Here is a 26,296-nt window from a genome sequence, read left to right as displayed (position 1 = left end):
CTTTATTGCCTCTTTAAAGACCCTGTCTCCAAATATAGTCACATTCGAGGGCACTAGGGATAGAGCTTCAATGTATGAATTGGGGAAGGAATACAGTTCAGCCCCTATTTCGTTTATCCATTCACCTGTCAGCAGTTGGGTTTCCACATCCGGGGCATTGTAATGCTGCTGTGAACATTTGTGTGTTTTCACTTCCCATGGGAAGACCCCCAGGAGCGGAATTGCTGGGTTAGATGGTCACTGCATGTTTCACTTTCTGAGAAGCTGCCACACTGTTCTCCACTGTGGCAGCACCATTTCACATTCCCACCAGCAGGGTACAAGGGTTCTGATTTCTTGACATCTTTGCCAACCCTTGGCATGGTCGTAAGCCCTATTTTGCAGGAAAGGAAACTGACCACAGTGTGGGGAAGGGCAGTCACTTGGCTAGAGGGCAGAGGAGCAGGATTCACACGCCAGCCTGACCAGCACACTACCCAGGACCTGGACCAGGGGGAAGCAAGTGAGGTGCTGAGTGTGCAAAATTTAAGATGATGCTGGCTGTCAGGCTGTGGCAAGTGTGAGGTCCGCACCTGAGAGGGAGTGCCCCCTTCAACTTTGTGTCCTGGGCAGAGTGTGTACATTTGTTGCTCTACACAGCTGCCCTAGCTGGACTTGCAAGGGTGGAACCCCTGCTCTCAGGGTCACTGTGTGAATTACAAGAGATAACACCTGTGAAATACTTAGCACAGCACCTGACACTTAGGCAGTGCCCTAGAAATGCTGGCTCATACTGTTTTGTTATCACTGACGTATCTCTGACCTTCTGTACTGTGAGGCTGCCTCTGAGTCACTATAGTTTGAGGGATATCCTCATGCCTTGGATCTATGACTAGGTGCCACACCCCTACCCCACAGAAGGGGCCATCACCCAGTGAACACGAAGTGGCCTGGGATGAAGGAACTGGCCATCCAGGCTCTCCTCAGACCTGCTGAGCCGGTCCTGGGGGTAGTGGGTCCTGTCCACAGAGCCCAGCACCAGCTCTGCTGGAGCTTCTGGTCTCCCCTGGCTGGGCTGTAGACATGCTGTGTCTGGCTCTGCTACCTCCAAAGCCAGGGTGTGATTCTTGTGCTCCCAGATGTGTGAAAATACCTGATGGATAATGCTTGAGGCCAAGGTGAGCCAGAGAAGGGTGGCTTCAGGTCCTTTCTGCTGAATTGACAGTCCCCTGGTTTTCCCCAGCTGGGAGAAAGGGCCCTGGTTATAACCAGATCAGCCTACTGCTCTTTCAGGGTTGGGAGGGGGTGTACTGACTGACCCTGGTAGGCGATTCGTGGAATCAACGTCAAGGTTTCCAGGTATAGAAAATACGTGCCAGTTACAGAAATGATAGAAATGTGTGCTTCTGAAACACCAATTTCATGTTGTTTCATTATCCTCCTAAAAACCTCCCCATGTCACTGGTTGTCCAGGAGTCACAATCCCGAATGCTTTCGGGGGCTTTGCAGGTTGTATACAAGAGTGAAGGGGTGAAGTAGGAAGTGGTAGGAAGTGGTGAGGAGGTCAAAGTGGAAAGCATCAGCCCAGTGGAAAGTGGGATGAATATGCCCAGTCTAAAGGCATTCAAAAACCATTTTATTTTCCACATGCTTTTCTAAGTCCATTCTAATGAGGACTGCCACTTAATAACTTCGAACTTGTAGGATCAAGTTCACACATCCCTGACCCTAGCGTGGTGGCTCTTTGAGAGCTGGCCTCCACCTACCAGGCACATTCTGCTGTAACCAGTTGCCCCCCGTCAAATGCCCCACACTTCAGCCCCACATGACTAACCCCTAAACCTCATGTGCCATCCTCTCTTCTTTTCCTTTCCACACATAGATCCTTTTCTCCGGAAAGACTCATCCCCCAAACTTAGCAAGACCTACTCATTCCTGCTAGAGAGATAACTTGTTCCCTCCTCCAAGAGGCTAGTGTGCCATGGAAATAACGTCTTAGAAATCTTAGTACATGGAATTTTATATGTTTGCATGTCTGTCACCCTAAAGACTATGAGTCACCCCTGCACCCCAAGGGAGAGTTTACTATTTGTCTCTGTGTTCCCACTTCATAGGTTCAAAATGAATGTCATGTTATTGGATTGTTATATGGATAAGTAAAGGACCTTTTCACCCGAGACTGTTTGGGAGCCTGTGCTCCAGGTCAGAACAAGTTAGCAAAATGCTTTGCTGCCCGCTGCTGCCCCTGGTGGCAGGTCCCGGGCCGTCCCTGGACCATTTTGTCACAGGAAGCGGTGGAGGAAGCTTCCGTCCCCGTCCCAAGTTGGTTGTGTCCCAGATTCAGGATCTTTTGGCCAAACTCCCTGCCTCACTGGCTCAGCCCCACTGCTTTGTCTGGACCTCTGGCCTGTGTGTGCAGCCTGGGCCCACTTCCTCCCTCTGGCTGGTCTGTACCCTCTGTATCCTCTTGGGAACACTGTCTTCACCTTCCCACATGGCATCTATGGCAATATCACAGGTGGTGGTGCATGGTCTTTCCACTACTTCAATATTAAACTGCCTTTTTTTTTTTATTTGCCAAGTCTGAACTTGAGATCAAACTCTATTGTAAAACAGGTAATAGAGAGAAAGGAAACAAACTGAATGCCTGCTACATGCCAACCATTGAACCAAGCATGTTATATACTCTACCTTGTTTTAAATTATTTAATTCTCCCAAAGACCCCACGTGGTAGGCGTTTTTATACCTATTTTATGGATGAGGAAATGGAAGTTTCAAGAAATTAACTTGCCTGAGTTATACAGGAAATGGCCAAGCTGCGATTGAAAGCTAGGTCTGAGTGACATCAGACCCCAGGGACTTGCCACATCACAGTGCTGGAGTGTTAAGAGCTGGTGTTGGGACGCCTGGCTGGCTCAATTGGAAGAGTGTGCAACTCTTGATCTCAGAGTCGTGGGTTTGAGCCACATGTTGGGTACAGAGATTACAAAAAAAAAAAAAAAATCTCTTTGTTAAGTGCCTTAGCAAATAGGATACCAGGGACACTAGTTCTGCATTTCCTTCCAGAGTTGAAGATTTTGCTTATGAAAAGCTGCACAGGTAAAATTACTAACAGGAGCATTTTTTTTTTCCTTTCCAAGGTGCTTCTTGGCATGAATGCAGCTTTTCATTCTTAAGATACTTGCCCTCTTGCAGTTTTGTCACCAAATCCCATCCCCTTCTCCGAGGGAAGAAAAAAATTCCTGTCACAAGAGAGATGGCCACATTTGCTAAATCTTCATAATCTTGCTGGGCCATCTTATGTCACGGGAAAATAGTCTCACTGAGATTTCAGTCTGTTGTGTGTGTGGTGGAGAATAACTAGCTATTCTCTGACAAACATGCATGATCTGTCAGGAATGGCACTGAGTAAAGATACATGAGTAGTCAAGTTAGGCTAACCTATGATGCCGTGACAAGCAAACCCCAATATCCTACTGCTTTAATAAAGCAAGGTTTCTCTCTTGCTCTTAGGAAGCTCACTGAAGGCCAGCAGCTCATCAGGGTGGCTTTCTTCCAAACTGGGACTTAGGGATCCAGGCGGCTTTGATTTGGTAGCCACATCATTTGAAATAATTGGCTTTCAGGCTGCAGGAGCATAGGAAAAGAAAATTAAAGGGCCACAAATGCACTCTTTAAAGGTATCCCCTCTACTCATAGGACCTCACCTAAGTCTAGGATGCTGGAAAGCCAGGGGATTGGGGGCATCAAGGGGTAGGGAGCGGTATGTGAATGTTTGGTGGAGTATTAGATATACCTATCCCATGAAGCCCAGGACTGGCTGTGATACTTCAGCAAATCATTGTTCCTCTCAGCCTTGCCAAGTATCAGGGAGTAAAGAGGATCGGTGGCAAAGCCCAGACTTGAACAGAGCTTCCTGACACGTATGCCATTTGGGGCTCTAAGGACAGTGCTCAGTTGTCTCACCCGGTGGGATGTGGAGTGCTCCTGATGCATGGAAAGACCACCAAACATTAAAAAGAAGAAATTTTTGCAACATATTTACCTTTCTTATATTTCGTACAGTACAATTTGGTTTTACATTGAACATCCAGTGCGGCATAAAGAAAATGAACATGAGTGAGCCCATAGTTACGGCCATGTGCTCATCATGATGCCGAGCCCAAGAGTCACTCTGACGGCCTGCATTTACTTCAAACATGCAACGTGCCAGGCAGATTCTCAGCTGTATGTGGATTAATGTACGTACCCCACCCAACTCCCCTAGGAGGTCCTTACTCTTACTTTCCTCCTGAGAGAGGCCTGATTATCAGCATGTAAAAGATAAGGAAACTCTGAGGCTCTGGGAAGTGACACAGCTAGGAAAGGACAGAGGCCAGCTTCACAGGCAGATCTAGCTGATTGTCCACCCAACACTCAATTTGCAAGGTTGGGAGTACGTTGAGGGATGCAGGAAAGGCCAGGGATTAAGTGGCGGTGCCATTCACACAGGTCGTTGAATGCTCTGGGGGTATTCAGCAATGCCTCTCCATTCCAAGGTGCACCGGAAGTGTTATGGATGCTGGACACTCTGTTTATCCATACAGGAAATAGTCAAGTACCTACTTTGCATCAGACACCAGGCTAAATACTGGGGATACTACAGTGGTGGATGACATACTGCTTCAATCTGGACCTATTCATTTCTCTGTGGGACTTTCCAGATTAAAAAAAAAAAAAAAAAATCTTTGAAAGAGAAACTTCAGAACCTTGATCATTCCTGCCCAGGAATGACCATGTATTTAAGTTTTGGCTTCAAAAACATGGCATGTGTCACCTGGGCTCCGCTTGGAAAGTGAAACCCTCTTCAACCAGTTGATCCTTTGATTAACCAGCCCAGCGGCTGCTCTAGATCCTGTCTTCAGTCAGCCAACCAAAAATAAAGCCAACATTTGAGATTACCTAGTCCAAGCCTCTTAGGGTTTGTAGTAGAGGAAGCCTCTGCTCTCTCTAGGTTGTGAAATGTTCCAGGCCCTTCTCCTTCTTTAAAATGTTTCAATATCAAAGCTTGCTCCAGAACAACAGATTTTACCAATGATACAAAAAGTGTTTTGCTCCCTCTTCTGCAACTTCCATTCAGGAATTGTTAAGGATACAGTGTTTTACTCTCATAGGCACTTGACACCTCTGACCAATATGCCTTTTCACTACCCCAGGTGCTCAGGGAAAGAGACCTGACAGCCTCATCTCCCCCCTAACCCCCAGATTTGAGGGAGTGGCTAAAGCAGCAGCCATTCTTCCCTCCATCACAGAGAAGGTAAAGGACACGTACAACATCAGATTACTAGCAGTGAAACCTGGGCTACAACCCTGTGCTTTTTGCTTGTGTTTCACTGTGTGTGTGTGTGTGTGTGTGTGTGTGATTTTCTTGCTTGTTTTTCAGTATTTTTTTGCCAAGTTCTCTGGCAAAGCTAATCATTTTAGACTTCCAGGGTTGGGTGGTGTTGGTGGGAGAGATAGATACCTATGTATGTCTATCTATCAAGTGGTTCTGAGAACTTCACATTTTTTCACTCAGGGCTTAAATTATGGAGTTTGGTCCCCAGAAAGTCATAGTGTGACTCAGTTATCTCCTGGGAGGGGAAGACTTGGTTTTAGTGACCCTGGTAATCCAGTGAGGGAGCCTGCGGGGCTCGATGTTCCAGACTGAATGTGAGAAGCTCTCTGTCTAGGTGACCAGGCTGGATCCCGAGGTGTGGGCAGCCTCCTTCATTCTGAAATCCTGGAGGAATCTTGTCCTCCTGCCGCCCACCAACCTTTGCTTTGCATGAATAACAGGCATTTGAATTTGCTTATGGGAAGAACAAAATGCCTTTGACTCCTTTAGCTCATCCAGTGTAGCTAGAGTCCGTGTGTCTTGCAGGTCAGATGACCTTGACCACAGAAGACACCAGCCAGCATTATGCCTCTCATCCTGGCTCCATGCCATCCCACCCTCCTCTCCTGTCTTGGGTTCACATGGTCATGGTACCCGGGATGGTGGTGGCCTCTAGCTTTCCTGCTCTGCTAGGCACCCTCCAAGAGAAGCTGGTGCCAAGCCTACAACCCCTCCTGGGAGGGTGGTAAGTGTGTCCCGGACAGCACAGTGGAGCTCCAAGCTGTAGTGGCCACCCCTCGTGCAGAGTAGTTGCTCAGTAAATATTTGTGGAATTTCTGAAGCAGGCAGCACCAGTGAACCCACAGTGACCTGTATCCGGGACACAAGCTGTTGGAGATTTGGCACATGGGTCATTTGTTCTGGCAACTAATGAAACATCTTTGCACCATGTGCTATCAGTAACCCTAAGTGCAGGTTAACAGCAAAAGCTTGCATGAGTCATGAGAATAGCTAGTGGTCACTTAAGAGCCAAGTCTTCTCCCAAAGGAGCAGAGAGAGCAGTGGCGGCTGGGGAGGCAAAGTGGGAGGGACAGAGGAAGAAAACATATTAAACTGCGAGAGCAAAAGAACAAAGAATACAGGTTTCCTCCCCCCCCCCAGGTGAAGACCAGGTGAGAGGCTTGCCTGAAAGACTTGTAAAAACAAAAGAAAAACCTGCCACTGGAAGTCCTATCATGTGTAGACAGGTGTTCACACACACACACACACACACACACACACACACACACCACAGCTGAACCATAGTACAGCTAAAAAGTTTAGTATTTTTGAGTCTTTTGCTTGACAGGACATGGGTATTGTGTGCAACTTTAATAGAAAATATGCATTGAACTAATAGTTTTGTAAGTTCCGAGTTATACTCAACTCTGCAAATCCAGACATTCAATGAATGAAGAGACTATGTTGTGTTTGTTCAAAATTACAATCCATGAGAAAATTCTTAATCCTAGGTTTGCAGAGAGGCACTGTTTATGGCTAATTACCTACTTCATTATGGGTACCTATAATAAAACTCTCAGGGTATAGTGGGCAAAGTATCGTTTTTAACAAAAATAATTACTTGAGTTAAATATATTCCTGCAAATTTCCCATAATACCCCTTTTTGTGAAATGAGTTTTATAGGTTGGGACTTGACGTCTTTCCTCTCAGGCAGGATTTTGACACGGAGCTTATATTTGGGGACTCTGGGAACACAGGGGAATGTTTCCATTTCAGAAGAGAACTCTAGAAACTAAGGAAGCAGAGATGTTTGGTGTCCTCCCCCCACCCCTCAAACGCAGCTTCGGAGGAAGATGGCTGTCAGTTCTGGACAGTCGTTGTCTTTCCCTTCAGATGAGTCGACATGGAATTTTTCCACTATTCTGGAATGAACGTGTGGCCTGAAATTCCATGCACAGATGCAGATCAGGAGGCCTGGGGTCACCCAGCTCAGCCACCCACACTACCTGCTGACTTAGGGCAGGTCATTCTTTCCCTCACGAGCCTCAGTTTCCCTGCTTGTAAAGCGGGGGTGGCCTAACAGCCTTCAAGTCACTTTTCTCCTCCTCAGTCTGCAGGGTAGGGTCTATCCGCTCCAGGTTGCCAGGACTTGTGCAGGTAGGGCTACCTGTCAGAAGCCAGCTGCCACCCTGGCTCCCTTGCCGCAGCCTGTTGACTCAGATCTTTCTGGAAGCCTTGTACAAAAGAACTCGACTTTCCACCGAAATTGCCCATGGAACTATGGTGACGTTTCCTTGGAAAACCCACGTGGTGTTGAGCAAGCAGCCTGCTCCACGCAGCTGCTGATAGTCCAAACTCCCAAGGCAGTGGGTCTGCAACTGATTTACAGGGAAGCATCGAGAAGGGGCGGCTATGGGGGGGAGGGGGGCGGGGTGCTGGCAGGTTCTCAGGTCCTGGGTGCCTGGCTGGAAAAATTAATGGGCCTTCTCCGTGAGGGGGGCAAAGCTGGCCCGGCCTGCCCTTCCACCCCTCCTCCCCTCCTCCCCTGGAATGCCGTGTTTATTTACGGCTCTGTGGATCCCTGTTTCTCTTGGGAAATCACTTCTCCCAGGGCTGGGGGAAGCTGGCAGGATGTGTCCAAAGAAGGCTCCCTTCCCCCGCAGCTAGAGCTTTTGGGAGACCAGGGGGTGGCAGCGGGAGATGCTTTAGGAGGAGAGGAGGAAGTGGGCCTGCAGGTGGTGTTGGGGACTTCTGAGTGGTCAGCGGGAATTGACACCCTCTCCTTCCCCCCCTTTTCCGTTCTGAGCCTCAAAGGAGGGTGGGGACTTAAAAGTGAAAGCAGCCAAGCAAAAGCAGCAGGATTTCCCTCTCCCTTCCCCCACCCCACCCCAGCAAACAACCCCAAAACAGGACGCCAGGAGCAGAGGTGCGAGGGCTCTTAGGTTAGTAGGTGGTGTGAGCCAGACTTGGTGGTTTTTACCATCTGGCGTCTTTCTATTCAAGGCTGTGATGGTGGCTCCGGGCCCACCTCACATTCGGTGCTTCTAGTCGCTTCCTCCAGAGACTCCCTTCTGGGCTCTGCTGTTCCCTCCACCGGGAAGCCTTCCCTGAACTGGCCTCCACCCCCTGCCCCTCTAGGCCAGGGTTGCTCTATCTCAGCACTGCCGACCTTTGGGGTCAGATTTTTCTTTGTCGCTGGGGCTGTTTTGTGCCTGGTAAGGTGTGTAGTGGCTTCCCTGGTCCTCGTCTACCAGACGCCAGTGGCACCTTTCCTCCAGCTCTGGGGACCCAAAGCACCCCCAGATGCTGCCAGATGCCTCCTGCGGGGCGAGACGGCGCCCTCCCTCTGAGAGCCACGGGGGGCCAAACCACATTCTTGGTTCTGTTTTCTTCACAACCCTCTTCATTCTCTGACGTGATCTCGTTTTTCTCTCTTGATCCCACTGGTGCTCCACCCTAGCAGCACATTATATTCACCTGAGAAGCTTTTTTAAGAAAAATCCCAAAGCCAGGCCCCACCCCAGGTAATTCAATCAGGATCTTGGGAGAGACTCTGTAAAAGCTTCCCCGGGTGAGTCTGCTGGCAGCCTGGGCTGAGGATCCCTGCTCTCTCCCTCTGTAAGCCACCCCATGACGGAGGCCTGAAGGTTGACCACAGTTTTAAGCACGGAGGACGATGCTTAGCACATAGTAGGACTCAGCCCTGAGATCCCACTAGTGAGCAAATGCTCCAGAGGCCCCACCCTCCCTGGTGGGTGCTCTTTACTCTTTCACTGTTGTCACGCATGCATTCAACAAACATTCACTGAATGCTTGCTACATGCCAGGTGTGGTGCTAAATGCTGGGACTGCCAGGCTGAGTAAAACTCTAACCCCTCTTCTTGGCGCCTCCAATCTCCTAGGAGGCAAATATGCAAAATCCGAGGCCCGTAGAATGAGATCATTGCTAGACTGGCGGTATATAGAAAGCAACTAGAACATAAACCAGGGAGTTCCTAAAAAGACACCGGAGAGGAACCTTGGTTCGCTTAGCGAGGTATTTTGCTTACATTTTGACACTCAGACATCACAGCAGCCCAGCAAGCTGAGGTGCAGGGAGGCCGCATGACTTCCCATAGGGGTCACCTGCCTGCATATGGTGCCGTCTGGCCTCACCCAGATCCGCCTCCTTGAAGGCCCATGTTCCTGAGAGCATATGCTGCTGCATCCAGAGCCAGGACTGGAGCACAGGATCTGGAGCTCCTGTGTGTGCACGGACCCCTTGCAAGCAGGTGACCACGGTGGGCATCTGGGGCTTAATCCACGGGCACCTCTGGGCCAGTGGAGGCTGGGGGCCCCTTGGCTGAGGACTCACTGGTGCCCATCAGTCACTGCTCTGGGCTGCCCCACAAGTGGCTGTCATCCTTCAGGCCTGCCACTCAGGAAGCAAAGTGGGCCTGGAAACCAGAGAGAGACCCCAAGCAGGGGAACACAGGTGTCACTGTTAGAAGTGAGGCTGAAGGGCACTGGAGGGGGAAGGGAAGCATCTGCTCAGACCCTAAGGAGGGCCTCTCAGTGCCATCCTCCTTTTCTTTTTTGGAGTTGTCAGTCTCATTTCTTGAGCACCTGTTGCAGATGGAGCACCAAGCTAGGTGTGCAGGTTTGAGATTGGCATCCTGTCCTAAAGGAGGTGACTGTCAGGCAGGTGACCAGTGCGCGCTCTGTGAAAGCCTCGCCAGTGCAAACGCCGGCATGACAGTGTGCAAGGCCCAGCTGCTCAGCGCAGGGGTCCCAGCCCCTTCCCATCATAACCTCCACCCCCCCCCCCCCCCCCCCCCCCCCCCCCCCCCCCCGCCAGGTCTCTGCTCCCAGAGTTCTGAACTGTCTGCAGCTCTTGAAAAAGCTGCTTCTCTTCTTCTCCCTCTGGACTTTTACACATTCCAGTCGGTCTTCCTCATCTCCCAGAATAACTCCCCATTGTTTAGGAGGAGGGTTAATATCACCTCCTCCGGGAAGCCTTCCCTGACTAACACACCCATCCAGGTGCCCTTGGCTATATTGTCACAGCCACTGTTCTTATCAGAGTAGTCGTCACACGAGATTGTCACATCTTTAAGCTTTGGGGAAACCGTGGATGCATGTCTCTTCTTCACTGGGCATTCAACTCAGCCTGGGTGCGAAAGCTAGGTATGAAATTTGAAACTCAGCTTCATGGCTACCTAACTGGGGCCCAGGTTAGACTTTAAGCCTCAGTTTTCCAATCCTTAGAGATGGGCACAATAATGCTTCTCCCTCAGGGCTGGTATAAGCATTAGAGAAACTTATGAAGACTGCCTAGAACACAGGGGCAAGAGGAGGGGTGGCCACTGGAGCTTAAGACAAGCTGTGTTATGTGCTAATAGTAAGAACCAACATTAACCACCATGTGCCTACTATGGCCGGCCACTCTTCTAAACCATTTAAGCCGCATCTATGGGGGTATTCCTATTTGTCCCATTTAGCAGATGGGAGAGTGAAGGCACAGATTCATTGGCTCCGAGTCCCAGAGTGGATGTGGGACCTCACTGTCCTTTGACTCTGATCTGTGCTGGTTCTTCCCACTGGTAGAACTCACTTGGAAGCGCTGGGGTGAGGATACCTGCTGAACAACCCACCGGGGCCACCGAGCAGAGTGGAGATTGATGGAGAGGGGGTCCATGGGGTGAAGGGAGCCAGCAAACACAATAGGCATTGGAGAGTGGGAGCTGCTGCTGCGTCTACAGTCACCCTGCTCACTGCAGTTGGGACACCAAAGTATGGGGCGATGCTGGCTCCTCGGCCGGCTCAGATATTTCCACTGACTGATTAACTACCAATTGAAGCCATAACACCTGGACCCTAAATGGGCATATTTACTGAGTAGTGAAATTGAAAATCTCATCCATTTAAGCTTCTGGTAATGTAGGAAATAGTTCACTCCTAAGAGTTTTAATACTATTACATATTTGTTGACTCAGTGAATTCTTTTTGACATTTATTCAGGATTTCCAGACTCTATGGGAAGGAAAGCAAAACACCATCATCAAGGTTATAGGTGGAGATAGAAAAACTGGGTTTTCCATTCAGATTGAAATGTTAGGCACTTGCAGATGGTCTTTGAATTTTTTTTTTAAGATTTTATTTATTTGACAGAGAGAGCATGTGCATGCAAGCAGGGGAAGCGGCAGGCAGAGGGAGAAGCAGGCTTCCCATTGAGCAGGGAGCCCGATGTGGGGCTTGATCCCAGGACCTGGGGATCGTGACCTGAGCCAAAGGCAGATGCTTTGCTGACTGAGCCACCAAGGTGCCCTGGTCTTTGAATTTAGATTGAAAGATTAACACTCCGGTCTGAGACTACCCAACCTGGATGCCACAGGTGACGTCCTGCCCCGTGGGTGCCCCACAGTCAAGAGAGAGCTCACGGCACTGACACATGGGGCTTAGGGCAGACCAGGGTGTAGGAAGCTGGCCTGGCCATGGAAGGCTCAGTAGTAACAGCTGATGTTTGCTGTGCTCTTCGTGTGCCCAGCCCTGTCCCCAGATGTTAACACAGGTTTAGTCATTCAATTCTCATAACTGCCTTGTAGGGTGGGTTCTGTTAGTAACCCTATTTTGCAAATGAGGAAACTGAGGCACCAGGAAATTAAGTAATTTGTCTGAAGTCACCCAGGTGATACGTGGAAGACCCCTAATTCAAGTCCAGAGTCTGACTCAGAATACCGTCTCTTAACTACAGCGTTATTGCCTTTCTGTAAAATGAGGCCCTCTTATTTTACGAGTGAGGCTCAGAGAGGTATAGTGACTTGTCCAAAGTCACCCAGCCTTGTTAGCAGGAGAGTTCAAATGGATCTCAGTGACTGCCTCTGACTCTGAGCCATCCTGTCACCTTGCACTCCTCACTTACCTTTTTTTTTTTTTTTCCAGTTTACTTACTCATCTGCAAAACGGGGTGAATAGTGATACCTTTGAATCCTTTTAAGAGACTAATAATCATTTCTGTCCTGACTCCTTTTCAATACGAGGATCACATACAATGCATGTGGACGCCTCGGGTAAACTGCAGGGTGTTGGAACGGGGTTCTAATAAGTAATAACAGCATGTAGAAAGAACTGGCCCTGGTCAGCAGAGTTCAGAGCACTTGGGTTAACCCACATGATTCATCATCCATAACCCATAATCATCAGCACACTCCTTCCAGATTTACAGCCGAATTATCAGTTATAGCGAGGGGAGTAGCTTGCCAGGGTATCAGAGCTGGTAAGCGTGCTTACTTGAGATTTGAACCTGACTAGTCTGGGGTGGAGCTCCTAACGAGTCGCTCTATTATTAACAAAGCTGTCGATGTTACGTGTTGCACAGCACACTCATTTTCGCAAGCACCAGCTATAACCATAAAATAAAGGAAAAGCCTTTCTTTATGAAACCTGAATCTGGAAGGGACTGGTCTTTTTTTCGTTTCGTTTTGTTTTGTTTTTTTGCAACATCCTAGCAGAGAGGAAGGATAAATGCCTTTTGTACCATCTTCTAGGATGAGAGTAAGGAAGCTGTGAGAGGGCTCTGGGCCTCAGAGACCTGCCCTCAGAAGTCACATCAGCAGCTGTCTCGTCACAGAGAGGGTAGAGATGGCTGACGCGGCCAGAAGAGGGAAAACACCCGATGAGACTAGATAGAAGTGCTGAAAACAAACCTCCCCAGGGCGAAGAAAGCTCGCTTAGGTGTAATCCCAGGGTGTTACTTAGCTATGTCCACCGTGAGGGATTTTAGATCATAGGTGATCTCAAAAGCCATTGTGGGCCTAGGTGCCTTATGTGACCTGAGCCACGCCCTTTACCAGGCCCCAGACAGGTCAGCTGTGGAGGGTGAAGTGTAAGAGCAGGACTGGTGGGGGCTGGGGGGGCAGACCAGTTTGAATCCAGACTCTACCCTTTCCCCGCTGGGTGACCTAAGGCCACAGTGTGCCACCATTTCTTCATATGTAAAGAGGAGCAATCATTCTATCTGCATCAGCCAATATTTTTGCAGATTAGGGGGATCCTATCCTTCGAGAAGTAGCCACCAAAACAACCAGAAACGGAAAGAGTTAGAAAAGGTTGCCTTCGGGGACTATGTTGGAGGGGATTAATTTTTATCATAAGCTGGTGGTTTTCATTATAAGCCTCTGTAGCATTTCATTTCTTAATTATGAGCATGTATTTCTTGGCTAAAAATAGTTTTAAAGCATTTTACCAGATCATGTAAACCCAGCCCTGTGCAGAAGGCTTGGCAAATAGTAAGAGTTTAATAAATGCAGGCTGTTAATTTCTGGGTACCCGGTCGCTCCCTGTCACTAGTTCTTGAGTGCTTCAGGAAGGCAGTCCAGGCGTGCTGTTTGAGCTGAGAGCAGCGGAGCATTCCAGAATTACAGTGGGCAAGGGGGACAGGTGTGGTTCGGACAGATCTCTTCCCGCCAGATGAGTCGTTTTGCTTCCTTATCTTTATGTCAACTCACCCCCCTGCCACCAGCTTGCTGGAGAAGCAGGCAAGACCTCACTACAGGAATCGCCTTGCCCCTGGACTCAGCTAGTGATGGTTCCCCAGACCACGTCTAAGGCCATTTGGCCAGAGCTGTGAGAGGGAAGAATGGTGGTCAATAGAACCTAGCATGGGCTCACCAAGATCAGACTGAACCAGATTTGCTTCATTTTTTTCGACAATGGCTTTGGGGCTGGTAGGTGAGGAGAATGCCAGGAGTCAAGCCTCTCTGGTTTTCATCAAGGTATTTGAGAAAGCCATGCATGAGCTCCTGGAGAATGCGATGGAGAAACGCTGGATGATGCCACTGGATAAGTTTGCAGGTTAAATGGCCTCGCCCAAAGGTGTCGACAGATCTGAGTGAGGTTGTCCGGATTGAGGTTCCTGGTGGTGAGCCTGGGTGTCTGGGTTCATCCCTACTCCAGCCTCAGTGCTGGCTGTAGAAGCCATCCAGTGTTCTTTTGAGCCACGATGATACATGAAGACCCTTCACCTCTAAAAACCTCAGTTTCCTCATTTGTAAAACAGGAGATAGTCACACCTGCCTCCCTGGCTTATTCTAAGGATGGCTTGTTGGAGGGCCAAGGCCAGGGGAACACCTGGCTGTACTGTGCCTGACACCTTGCAGATCTTCAGTCTCTGGGCACTTGCGTTTCACTGTGGTCAGAGATAACACGAAGCGGGGAGCGATGGTGAGTCTGCTGGATGATAGACACAGCCTCCTAGAAGATCTTGAGACGAATGAGCCAAATCTAGTGACTTGTAGAACAACCTTAAGTCCCACATGAGTGAGAGACAGCCCGGAGGCACCCCAGATCCTGGGTGGGAAAGGCTTTAGGGACTGCAGGCCCAGGAGGCACTGGCAGCAGGAAGAGGGGTGGATAGATATCCCTTACCAGCATTGGTAGCAGAGTGTGTCCGGAGTGACTGAGCTGGTAACAGTGCCTCTCTTCTGGGTCACAAGGCTCATTGCAGAATTGTGCTCTGTTTGGAGTGTTGTCTGCAAAGTGGGACATCCACAAACTAATATGTGGAAGGAGAGCGACCAGGATTGTAGACAGTCTGGAACCAAGGAATGTAAGGCTTCTCTTGTCAAACTTTGGAATATTTGCTTGGAGTTTTCGGGGTCAGTAAGTGTCATTACCCTGTTACCTGACCAGTTTCAGGACCAATCAAGAGAAACACGAGAGTCAGACAAGTGGAGACAAGATCCACCTTGTTCCCCAAGAACCAGGCTAGTGAGCATGCCTTGCATACATCTGCTAGCTAGAAGGTCTTTCTAACACCCCTGGTCCTGCACTCCACACCGTAAAGAACCCAACGAGGGAACTGTGAGGCTTCAAAGCAGACGCACCTACTTGGGCAGTGCTGCTCTGTGATGGGGAGCCAGAATAGGCAGAGAAACTGCATCTGTGACACTTGCAGGTTAACTTCACTGAGTCGAGAAATGGACCAGTGACCCATCTGCTAACCAGATGCTTTACTCCACTTCCAGGTGAATGTGGATGGAAGAGGGGGGTGGAAACAGGTCCAGGGTATCTGGGTGAGGATCCTTCCTCATGGAAAGAAGACAAATGAGGAGCAAGAATCCCACATTCACATTTAGGAAGGCTGTCCAAGATTCAGTCAAGCACCTTCTCTCGGTATATCAAGTACTCTCCTTTACAGCTATTCATTCATTCATTCATTCATTCATTCAGTGAATCAGCAAATATTTGCTGATCACCTCTAATGTGCCAGGTGGTCTTCTAGGCTCTTGGGGAACAGAACCAAAAGAGAATCTTGCCCTCATGGAACTTACATTCTTGGCCTGGGAGGAGACAAGACAATAAGTGCTATAAGTGATAATCATAAGTAAGGAAATCATGTGCTATGCTAGAAAGGGATAGTTGCTGTAGGAAAAAAAAATAGTAATCCAATATTTGAAAATGGTGAGGGAATGAGCCATGGGGCTACATGAGGAAAGAGCATTCCAGGCAGAGGGACAAAGCAGGGGCAAAGGCCTTGTGGCAGGAGTGTGCCCGAGGTGTGGGAGAAAAGCCAGGAGACCAGTGTATATAACAGAACACATGGAGGGAGAGCTGTGGGCCAGGAGACACGGGAACTGGATGGCCTAGGGCCTTTAGGGCTCGGGTCCGTCTTCACGTGGGATGCATCATTTGGTTCACAGCACATGAGGTGGAGTGATGTGATAGTTCTGTGTGACAGTTCTTCCTCTTATCCCTTTTATAAATGAATAAACTGAGATTCACAGCCAAAAACCCTCTATATGTTACAAGTGAGAAAATTATTACCCAGAGATGAGTGACTTGCTCAAGGCCACAGAGTGGACAAAATGGCACTGGGGCCTCCTGATTCTCAGTCCAGAGCCCTTTCCCCCACATTTCTGCCCCAGAAATGAACTTCCTTTGAAAGGGGTGACTCCAGGCTCTCTTGCAGATTCAGAGATAGATCATGGAGTTCTTGATACTGTGCTTTGTTGCCAGATCTTCCATGTGGACCACCAAATTTCCTTCCCAGTAAGGGGTTTGACATGGAAAAGCTGTTAAACATGCATGTCGCTAAATACTGGATGAGGGGTACCTGGGAGGCTCAACTGGTTAGGTGTCCGACTCTTGATTTCAGCTGGGTCATGATCTCAGCACCGTAAGATCAAGCCCCACGTCGGGCTCCATGCTCAGTGGGGTGTCTGCTTGAGATTCTCTCTCTTTCCTCTCCCTGTGTCCCTTCTCCCATCAAATAAACATATAAATCTTTTTTAAAAAGGAGAAGAAACAACACTGGATGCGGGAAAGTCCGTTGCCTGTAATATGACCATTGTAGCCATTCTAGTAAATTCTGACATGTGCTGATTGCTTCCTATGTACCTGGTCCTATTATGCACTTTTGACATATATTCATTCATTTATTCCTCACCATCTGCCTAAGGGATAAGTACTGGCCCTCATGTTACAGTTGAGGAACTGAGGCACAGAAAGATAAATTGCCCAAGGTCACACCACAAGTGAAAAACTGAGCTAGACCTTAAGTTCAGGCCTTGTGGCTTCAGAGTCTGTGCTCTTAGCCCCTCTGCTCACACAGACGGACCAGATCCAAAAGAGGTTACACCAGCTGCAGGATTCGGGTCCCCAAAAGCACGTGTCCATTTCCTGTGGGCAGCTGGGGGGTGAATGAGAGCCACCTTTCACTGTCCCGCATCCTTACCTGAAAGATGCTCCTTTCTCGAAGCTTCCCATCAGACACAGGGAGGGACTTTCAGAGCTTAATTGATGAGATGACTTTCAAACACCTGCCTATGAAAGAAGTCCTGAGTAGATCCAATCTCTTATCCCCTCTGTCGCTGAAATCATGATTGTCTGTGCTTGGAGTTATTTTAGGAGAGAAAGAAGCCATCCCCATGGGTTGAAAACAAGTCTCAGTATATGCAGATCTGTTCATCATAATGATGATGATGAGCATTTATGTGGTGCTCACACTTTCCAACAGGCTGTCACACTTAGTCATTATATCATTCGGTCTCATGAGGGTTCTGGATTGTCACCATTTTATAGATAAGGAAGCTAAGATGAATTGGGGAAGGTTACATGATTTGCTTAGTCACGCTAGTGATAAGTGAAGAGAGACTTATACCCAAGTCCATATCCAAAGTTCGAGCTACCACTCTATGCTGGCTGAAGAGCCACACTCAATTTATACACTATATTTATAGCCACTAAGACCACAGGTTTCCCTGCTATCCGGGAGCAGAGCGTTCCTATGAAACCTCTCATAAGCAGGCTGAAATGGCATAAAGCAAAGAAGCAATTACCATTAACTTATATGGGAATTTTTTTTAGCACTCCCAGAACCCCAAAATAACCTCTCTCAGGCTTTTTTGATACCTTAGGACACATCTTGCTAATGGATGCACAAAATAAGTCAACATAAAGCACAGATGCTCACAGACACAGGTCAGAGCTCTAGTGGCTTGATGCCCTTGATGCCAAGGGTCTGAGTGTAGGTTCCGGGGAAGGAGCTGGTGGGGGAGGGTTCCCTCTCCCTCCTCGGGGTCCAGCTGCCTCTATAACCACTGCTGCAAAACCAGTACGGGATGCTGTCTTCACTTTTTGTCTTTTATCCATAAAAGCAAAAGTCCTCTTTGGATTTCTTTCCATTAGCGAAATCGGGTATTAACGCAGGTCTTAAGTAAAAGTGAAGTGGCATAACACAAACTTCCACAAAGGGGCTACCTGTATATTCTTGAATCATGTGAGCCCCTCAACCCATTTTTTTTTTCTGAAAAAAAAAAAAAAAACATAAAGAGCCATGGCAAATTCCAGGGGGGGGTATTTACTTAAAGTCAAAAGATATTGGAGAAACCAATTTCTAGGATTGGGTCTCCACTAAAAAAGATTGTTTTTCCCCCCAGGATCTGGCTGGCTGTTTGTTTTTACTAAATTAGGTTGCCAATGGATTGACACCCATTGGCCATGTTCAGGAGTTTGTGTTGATATTACTGTTGTGAAAAAGCACATATTGGTCCCCACCATCTATATGCCTGCGACTCTTTTTTTTTTCTCTCTTCCATTTCGTGCAACTTTTGCTTACAGACTACTTGGCATAATTGACACATTGGCTCAGGCCTCCAAGATTGCCAACTTGGAGCCTTGGATCAGTTAAATCAGTTATGACAGATGTGATTATTTACAAGAAAATAGAAGTCACTATAATTAGACCTTCTAAGGAGTACATTTGGGTGGAGAATAAGAAAGCACAAGTCTAATCTGGCATGACGTGTTTGGATTTCAGCGCTGAGCAGGTTCTTTTCTGCTCTGTGAAAGAAGGTGTTGGGGTGTCTCACACCCTCCACAGACGCTGCCATTTATCAATTCTCATGACAGAGCTATTGATAGATGGAAAGGCGAGGTGGTAGAGTGAGCATTAGATTTGGCACCAGAAGTGGTTTCGGTTCTCAGCTCAGCCACTTGTCCTTACATCAGTATCTTTTTTTTTTCAGTCATACAATGGAGATAAAAAAAAAAAAAAAGAAGCAGCTCTATCTCATCATAGTGTTGAGAAAATTAAAAGTGATAAAGTAAGACAGGTGTCTAGCATTGAGCCTGACATAAGGCACCATGCACAAAGTTCCTACCCCCCTTGAGCATAACCTTCAATCTCCTTGAGCCTCACCTTTTTCATTGGAAAATATAAGTGAGAACCAGCTCCTACAATGGATGTGAGAGTTGAAGGAAATGAAGTATATGAAAGGGGCGTCATAACCTTTTGTTGCTATTTCATGCTTCCATCTTCCTATTATTATTATTTTTAAATCCATAATAGCTTCAATTTATTGCATGCATCATGGGCCAAGCACTATATAGTAAGCGGGGTCGGCTTCTTTGTTAGGTACAGAGGCATAGTGCCTAGCGCTCACAATACTTTTAGGGCCCCAGAAAAAGTTTAATTTCCCTGAAAATCAAAAGGAAAAAATGAATATAATAATAATGAATATAAAACCAAATATAAAAATAATAAACATAATGATTTATCTGGCCTGGATTATAGTCATCTTCATACCAGTGTAATATCAAAACCTATTTTTTGTTTTTATTTTTAAATTTTATTATTTTTTTCAATGCCAGAAGGGATCCACAAAGGCAAAATGTCTACGGCTCACAAAAGTCATAGTGCACCAGTTGGTTGTAGGATCTTTACAAATGTTAGCCCAGTCATTCTCAGGAAGGCTTTTTTAAAATTCGCACTTCGCAGATGAGGAAATTGAAGCTGCAAGAGGTTTAGAAACTTACCCAAAGCCACATGGCCAGTAAGAGGCTGCATTAGTCAGGTTAGGCTAACAGCTATAACCACCCCCAAATTTTAATCACTTAACACTTTTGGAGTTTATTTCCTGCAAATACAGCTCAGTGTGTGTGTCTGGCAGACAGTCGTCCACGCAGTGATTCAGGGACCCAGGCTCCCTCCCTCTGCGGCTGCGGCTCCCCATTTGGTTGGCAGAGAAAGAACCGCCAAATGGGAGGGGTTGGGGGGGAGCCAGGGCTGGAATTGGTCCACATCGCTTCTGCTTGCATTCCATTGGCTGGCGCCTGGTCACGTGGGCACTCCCAACTGCAGGGGAGCCTGGGAAATGGAGTCCAGCCGCACGCCTGGCAGGAAAAGCTTATGGGTACTGGGGAGCACTCTCAGTCCTGGACACAGTGACAGTGTTGGATGCCAGCCCACGTCTTTTGTACACAAAAGTCCATGCTCTTTCCACTCTATATAGCTGATTCTTGTCACGAAGCTCCTTTATAGGCCCTTTGCTCCAGCCAGACTTCCCCACTTGCTGTGCCCAGCACCAGACCTTGGCCTGCGCAGCCCCTGTTGCTTTGGTAGGTGCTGGAAGAGAAGCAGATGAGGAAGGAGCCCCTCTTACCCTGGAATCGTGCTTAGACTGGCTGGAGAAGGCTGCTGCCTGGTGCTACATTCTTTGCATCTCCCAGGCCTGAGCCCACTGGGTGCTTCTGGGCATGCACTAAAGCCAGAGCATCCCTCCCTGTGAGCAGAGGAGGGTTTCGGAGAGCAGGAGAAAAGAGGTTTGAGCCAGTGTCTTGGCTCGACCATGAGCCGCGGGCAAGGCATCAGCAGGAAGGGGGTGGTACCAGGTGATCTTACGGTACTCAGCTGCCACAGTCCTGGTATTGCCGGTTATTGGCCAAAAGTGAATCGTGCGGCCTGCCCTTAATCGGTTCATGTGTGTTATCCTAAAGGACAAAACCCCCGGAACCGCTGGAGCCAGCTGGAGGCCAGATGCCCTGTGGATGTTTCTGTAACTGTTGGGCTAGCCCAGTGACCCTGGCAATGTTCCAACAGCACTGGTGTTGGTGGGCACCCAGGTCCTGCAGGACCAGACCAACACCATCTGTTTGGAGACCCCTGGGTGGAATCAGAATAACTCCCTCCTCGGGAAGGCCTCAGCGGTCCCTACCTGTTCATAACTCAAGGCACTTGTTGCCATTCCACCTTCAGGTCCTGCATCGCCTCCTAACACTTGGCAGTTGGCACACAGCTCTCCTCCCATTCCCTGTTGGTCTCTCACGCAGGCGCAAAACCCTGCTTAAAAATGTGTCTTGCAACGAGACTTGGCATCCAGGACGCGCCCCGGGAAGAATTTGTTTTTGTTTTAATGCCGAGGACGTTTGCATGAAAACAGGATCTTTGTTGCTTAGGAATTGATCAACTCCTGCTGCTGCTTCTCTCCGCTGAAGTGCCAGCCCCATATTTGTCACAGGCAAGCAAGTAACAGTAGGGACAGCTGGGACGTCCACAGATAGAGGGTGCTGGCCATACAGGGAGGGCTACAGAGGCCCCAGAGTCCAAAGAGAATCCAGAATCCATCCTAGGCTGAAAAGAACTCACAGGTGATAGATGCCCTTGGCTAAAGAACTGCCTCCTGAGTGAAGATTTTCCATGGATCTGGTTTGTTCTAGATGCTCAGGGGAGAAGAGAAGGGGCAATACATTTAAGACGTGGCCTCCACCTGCAAGCTAAAAAGTGACAGATGCAGGTGCAAGTGACAGGACCCAGGACATAGAGCAGAGAGATGTGAAGTGAGCTGGACAGACCGGGGGTGTGCTCCTTACCCATGGGGTAAGCGCGGGCATGCCACTTAACGTCTCTGCACCCCAGTCTCCTCACCTGCAAAATAACACTCACCTCTTGGGGTTATCATGAGGATTAAATGAGATGCTATACGTTGACTGGTTGGCATAGTAAGCACTCCATAAAGCCAAACGATTGTTATTAATATTAAAAATAACAATTCATAATAATACCAGATGCTCTCCGTCCTAAGGAAGAAATACCCAGATGGCCACAGAAGGCTATTTAGAGAAAGGACTTGAACTTGATTTGACACAGCTGTGTCCACTACAGACAATTCTTGAGGAGGTTTTGGAAACACTGTCCGAGAAATGGAAGTAAAGTGGCCCACGTGAACGTGGAGGGGGGTTTCCAGGCCTCCAGGGCCTCCTCCCCCACCCGCCCCCGCCGGCCCCCACCCATGTGTGGCCCCAGCCTGGCCTGACAGGCATCAGCGCAGAAGGACAGGGATGAGAGAGGCCTGGGGTGACAACTCAACGGGTCAGGCCCTTCCTCTTGCCTCAGGGCTGGGCTTCCAGAGGGTGGTGGGCCGGTTATGTCCAAATGCCCACGAGACGCTGGCCACCTTTCTCCTCCTGTGTCCGTAGCATATGCTCATCACAGCCGAGAGCCTGCAGAAAATATCTGCTTGCCAGAGCCCCGCTCCCTTGCCTTGCCTTGGCTTGCCCACCCGCGCCGGGCTTCCCCTCCCATCTGCCCGTCCGAGGGCGTCCATAAATCCAGCTTGCGGAGCCCTCAGGGGCTGGCAAGGCTGCCACGGACCTCAGTCACATCTCGATGGAAACAATGGAAAACCACTTGGCAAAAAGAAGGGGTGACCTAATGTTTCGTAGCAAGAATACATTTTTTCCTCGCCATTCTTATTCAGGCCCCGGGGGGGTCGGGGGGAGCCGGCTGCTCTCCAGCTCCATGAGGCTGCACCTCGGGGGTTCCTCCTTCCTCCCCCCCCTGCTCTGACCAGCCCCCCAGGGGAAGCAGCAGGAGGCCAGGCTGCCCGGCTGTGTGTGGCCCCACGCAGGCCCTGGAGGGGCAGACTGGGCCTTACCTTCCCGACTGGTCAGGCGGCGCTGGTCCCCTCGGAGGCGAGGCTGTGGCCACAGGGGCCTGCGGGAGGCCCATATATGGAGCCCGGGGAATGTGGCCTCTGGCAGGCCGCCTGGAAAAACTGGCCGTGTTCTGAGGGCCAACTCCGCCGAATTATAAATAGCACCCCCTCCCTCCCCTTCCAGCGGGCTGGGTCTGTCACTGAGGGCTCACCGGTTGAAGTTAGAGAGGACTGAGAGGGACAAGGGGGCAGGGAGCGGGCAGGAGGGGGACAGGCCAGGGCCTGCTGTGGTTTCAGCTGCTGGCCTGAGAGTGACAGAGACCTGTCACCAGACCACAGGGCTGAGAGTGGGCCACATCTGGAGTAGTGGAGTGACCACTGATTTAATGCATTTTTATAAGCCAAATAAATATTGAGGGGAAACGAGGAGAACCTCTAAGAAGATGGTTTTAGAGCCTTTAATCATCATCATCATCATCATCATCATCAGTTGCCTCAGAATATGAAAGCTTTCTCTCTGGTCCCAAAGGTCAACTCTTGTGGCCTCTGAATCAAAACCTAAGAACAGGGCAGCCCTGGTGGCTCAGGGGTTTAGCACCTGCCTTCAACCCAGGGTGCAATCCTGGAGACCTGGGATCGAGTCCCACATCGGGCTCCCTGCATGGAGCCTGCTTCTCCCTCTGCCTGTGTCTCTGCCTCTCTCTCTGTGTGTGTCTCTCATGAATAATTAAATAAAATATTTAAAAAAAAAAACAAAAAACCTAAGAACAGCCTGTCCCATAGAAGCCTATCCCTAGAGGCTTCTCCTGGATGGCTTCTCAGTGGGTTTTTGTGTGTCCCTGACTAGAGGGAGCAGGAGTACTCATACTTCCCCACAAATGTCCGTATGTTTTGCTCACCACTTGGAGGGTGATGAATTTAGAAGGTGTTAGAAAATAAAGAAATGGAGTGTACGGCTCTGGCTATGGAAAGCCGCCCCAGCCATTTACACCTGGGTTAATGGGATTGGTAGATGTTCCAGCAAGTTCTGGATTCTGGAGAGGGATGAGCTGCTACTGCAGGGACCCGAAGTCCCCACTCGTGCCCTTGGCTTTGGCTGTACTGGGTGCTCCCAGGGACACATGGCCAGGTCTCCTGATTTGCTGCCCAGCCCTCCATGGTCGGGGACGGCTGGGTGGCTCAGCGGTTGAGCATCTGCCTTTGGTTCAGCGTGATCCCGGGGTCCTGGAATCGAGTCCCACATCGGGTTCCCTGCAGGGAGCCTGCTTCTCCCTCTGCCTGTGTCTCTGCCTCTCTCTGTGTGTCTCTCATGAATAAATAAATAAAATCTTTAAAAAGAAAAAGAAAAAGAACTCCACGGTCAGAGAGCGCTACTGGGCATGATGGGTCACAGGCACCCAGGATGTGTTGAGGGTCAGCACACCTTCCATGGGTGTCGGGGCCTCCTCTGAGAGACGGCAGGCAGAGCTGGAACCAGCGGTCACTTATGTCCTTTGTTCCAGCACTTGGGGCCTTTGCGTCCATATCAAAGATTTAGAAGTGGGCTTACTGATTGCTTTCTCCTCTCCTACCTTTATAATCCGCATCCCGTGCTTGTTCTGGAGCTGTGTGTGCAATCAAACATATTAAAAGCAAAAGTAAAGAGGAACGGACAAACTTTTGTATCTTTTGGACGCTTCTCAACAGAAGATCTGCGGACCGCACAGGATTGGGGCAACCAGTGGACATGAGGTGTGAGTGGGTGGACATTGGAACTTGCCCTATTGTTAGATTTGGAGAGCTTGTCTCAGGGAGTGGCTTGAAAGCTGTGCTTCAGGAGCCCTACTGGGGGAGGTGTCTCAGAGGCCGTGGGACCCTTGCTTCCATTTCACACAAAGCAGCTCCACTGTGAACCTGTTTTAGGTATTAGAGGGCATCATTTGAAAAGGGATGTCTGGGTCTTAAAAAGTTTGGAAGCCAGTATTGTGGCTCATGCTGTCATTTTAGTGCTGAGTAAATGAAAGGGAGGGAAGGGGTTTCTCCCAAGGTCACAGCCCAAGGTCAGGACCTCTGCTCAGCCAGCTGCTGTGTGATCATGACTCGTCTTAGGAAAGGAAATCCCAAAGGATTGGGACAGGGGGGGACCATAGAGAGCATCTTAGCAATTCCCTTCCTTTGGTAACTGAGGCCCAGGGAGGGGATGGAATTTGTTCAAGGGACAGTGAGTGGCAGACCTTGGATTTGATGCCACTGCAGGTGCTCATAAAAGAGGCATAATGTGCCATAAGAACCCCAAATGGTGGTGTTTAATCCGATCAAGACAGCTTCCCAGAGGAAGTGACACTGAGCTGCGATGAAAAAGATGACAGATGACAAGAAGGTGGTCATCTGAGAGAAAGCATCCGAGCAGAGGACCCACGCGGGTGCTCAGTCAGGCGCTCCCCACTGCTCCTGGGAAGCAGAGGCTCGGAAAGGCGGCAGCCCTCCTGGAAAGACCTCCAATCTGTTTGTGTTGACCTCTTGCCTAGGGAATGAGGAAGGTGAGTGGCATTACCACCTGCCAGGTGAGGCCCCGTTCTGCAGGCTCTCGGAGCAGTCCTCTGGCCGACCTGGAGCCCAGCTCATCATGAACGGAGCTGCTCCCGAGAGAGGCCTTTATCTGCTGAAGCCCGGGCAGGATGGCATGCTGGAAGGCTTTGCTGCAGCAGGACTTGAATACATAATGTGCCTCATCTGATTTGAGCTGTGAGAAAGTCCAGACAGCCTTCTCTCGACAGGAAAGGACACTGCAGGGACCGTGGGGTTTGTCCGCAGTGAAACTCCCTATGGCCTCTAGGAGAGAATATTAGTCTTTTTGTCAGGATGTACACCTGGCATGAGTATAGGCCCCGATTCAGGGCCCAGGTCTTGTCTCTGGTCTTAGGGGCGGGGGGGCTACTATTCATTCCTTTATCAGAACTGAAGGGGGACTCAGGTAAAGATCCCCAGAAATGTGGACACTGATCATTGTCACCCAGATACATTTTAAAAATAAATACATGTTCTTTGCAGTATAACATCCTAGAAAAAGGATTCCTGTTCTTATATTCAGTTCTCTGGGGGAAACTAGCATGTGCTCATGACATCTAGTCTAATCATGGGCTTACTATATTCTCAAGCTTCATGAATCCCACAGAACCGAGGGTGAATCCAGGACAGCCTAAGAGAGTACACAGGCCTTTACTAACTCAGAAACCAAGCAGAGGCCTCCCAGTCACTCCCACTTTCCCTTTTTTTTTTTTAAGCTCCATGCTCAACTTGGGGCTTGAACTCATGAGCCCATGACCCTGAGATCAAAAGTCACATGCTCTACCAACTGAGCCAGCCAGGCGTCCCCGCCCCTATATTCCGACATACATTGGGAGGGGGCACTTCTATACAAAATGTCTTACTTTGCAGTCGTGAGATTCATAGTCTCCATCCTGACATGCTAGCCTCAGTCTTGTGAGAATGTGCAGATGCCACCTTCATGTTTCAAATCTATTTCTCATATTTCAACTCGGTATTTCTGAAAGTATGTTCGGAGGACCAGGAGTCCTGCACGCTGCTCTATGACAAAAGGGTTCCATTGTCATGTTGGTTTGGGAAACACCGCCTAATGATTAATATCTGCTGCTCACGTATCAACACCAGATTTCCTCCCAGATCACCATTACCACACCACCACCACCTCTCCCATACCTGCTCTGGTCCTCAAGGTCCTAGTATATCCTGATTTTATATTTATCTGTTGAGTTTAGTACTGTCTG

The 26,296-nt window shown here is 49.1% G+C and overlaps 1 protein-coding gene and 1 long non-coding RNA gene across 2 annotated transcripts in view; one reads left to right on the top strand and one right to left on the bottom strand.

Moving 5' to 3' along the window:
• The window catches only part of ZHX2 (zinc fingers and homeoboxes 2), a 162,893-nt gene that overhangs the window by 10,742 nt on the left and 125,855 nt on the right, over positions 1-26,296 (top strand). The window lies entirely within an intron of this gene.
• Positions 19,423-22,594, bottom strand: LOC121498983. The gene is made up of 2 exons (XR_005989962.1): positions 22,530-22,594; positions 19,423-22,095 (listed from the first exon to the last, which is right to left on the bottom strand). It is a non-coding gene; the product is annotated as an uncharacterized LOC121498983 (long non-coding RNA).

Source organism: Vulpes lagopus, chromosome 9, assembly GCF_018345385.1.
Source record: "Vulpes lagopus strain Blue_001 chromosome 9, ASM1834538v1, whole genome shotgun sequence".
Lineage (NCBI taxonomy): Eukaryota > Metazoa > Chordata > Mammalia > Carnivora > Canidae > Vulpes > Vulpes lagopus.
This window is presented reverse-complemented; position numbering and strand designations above follow the sequence as displayed.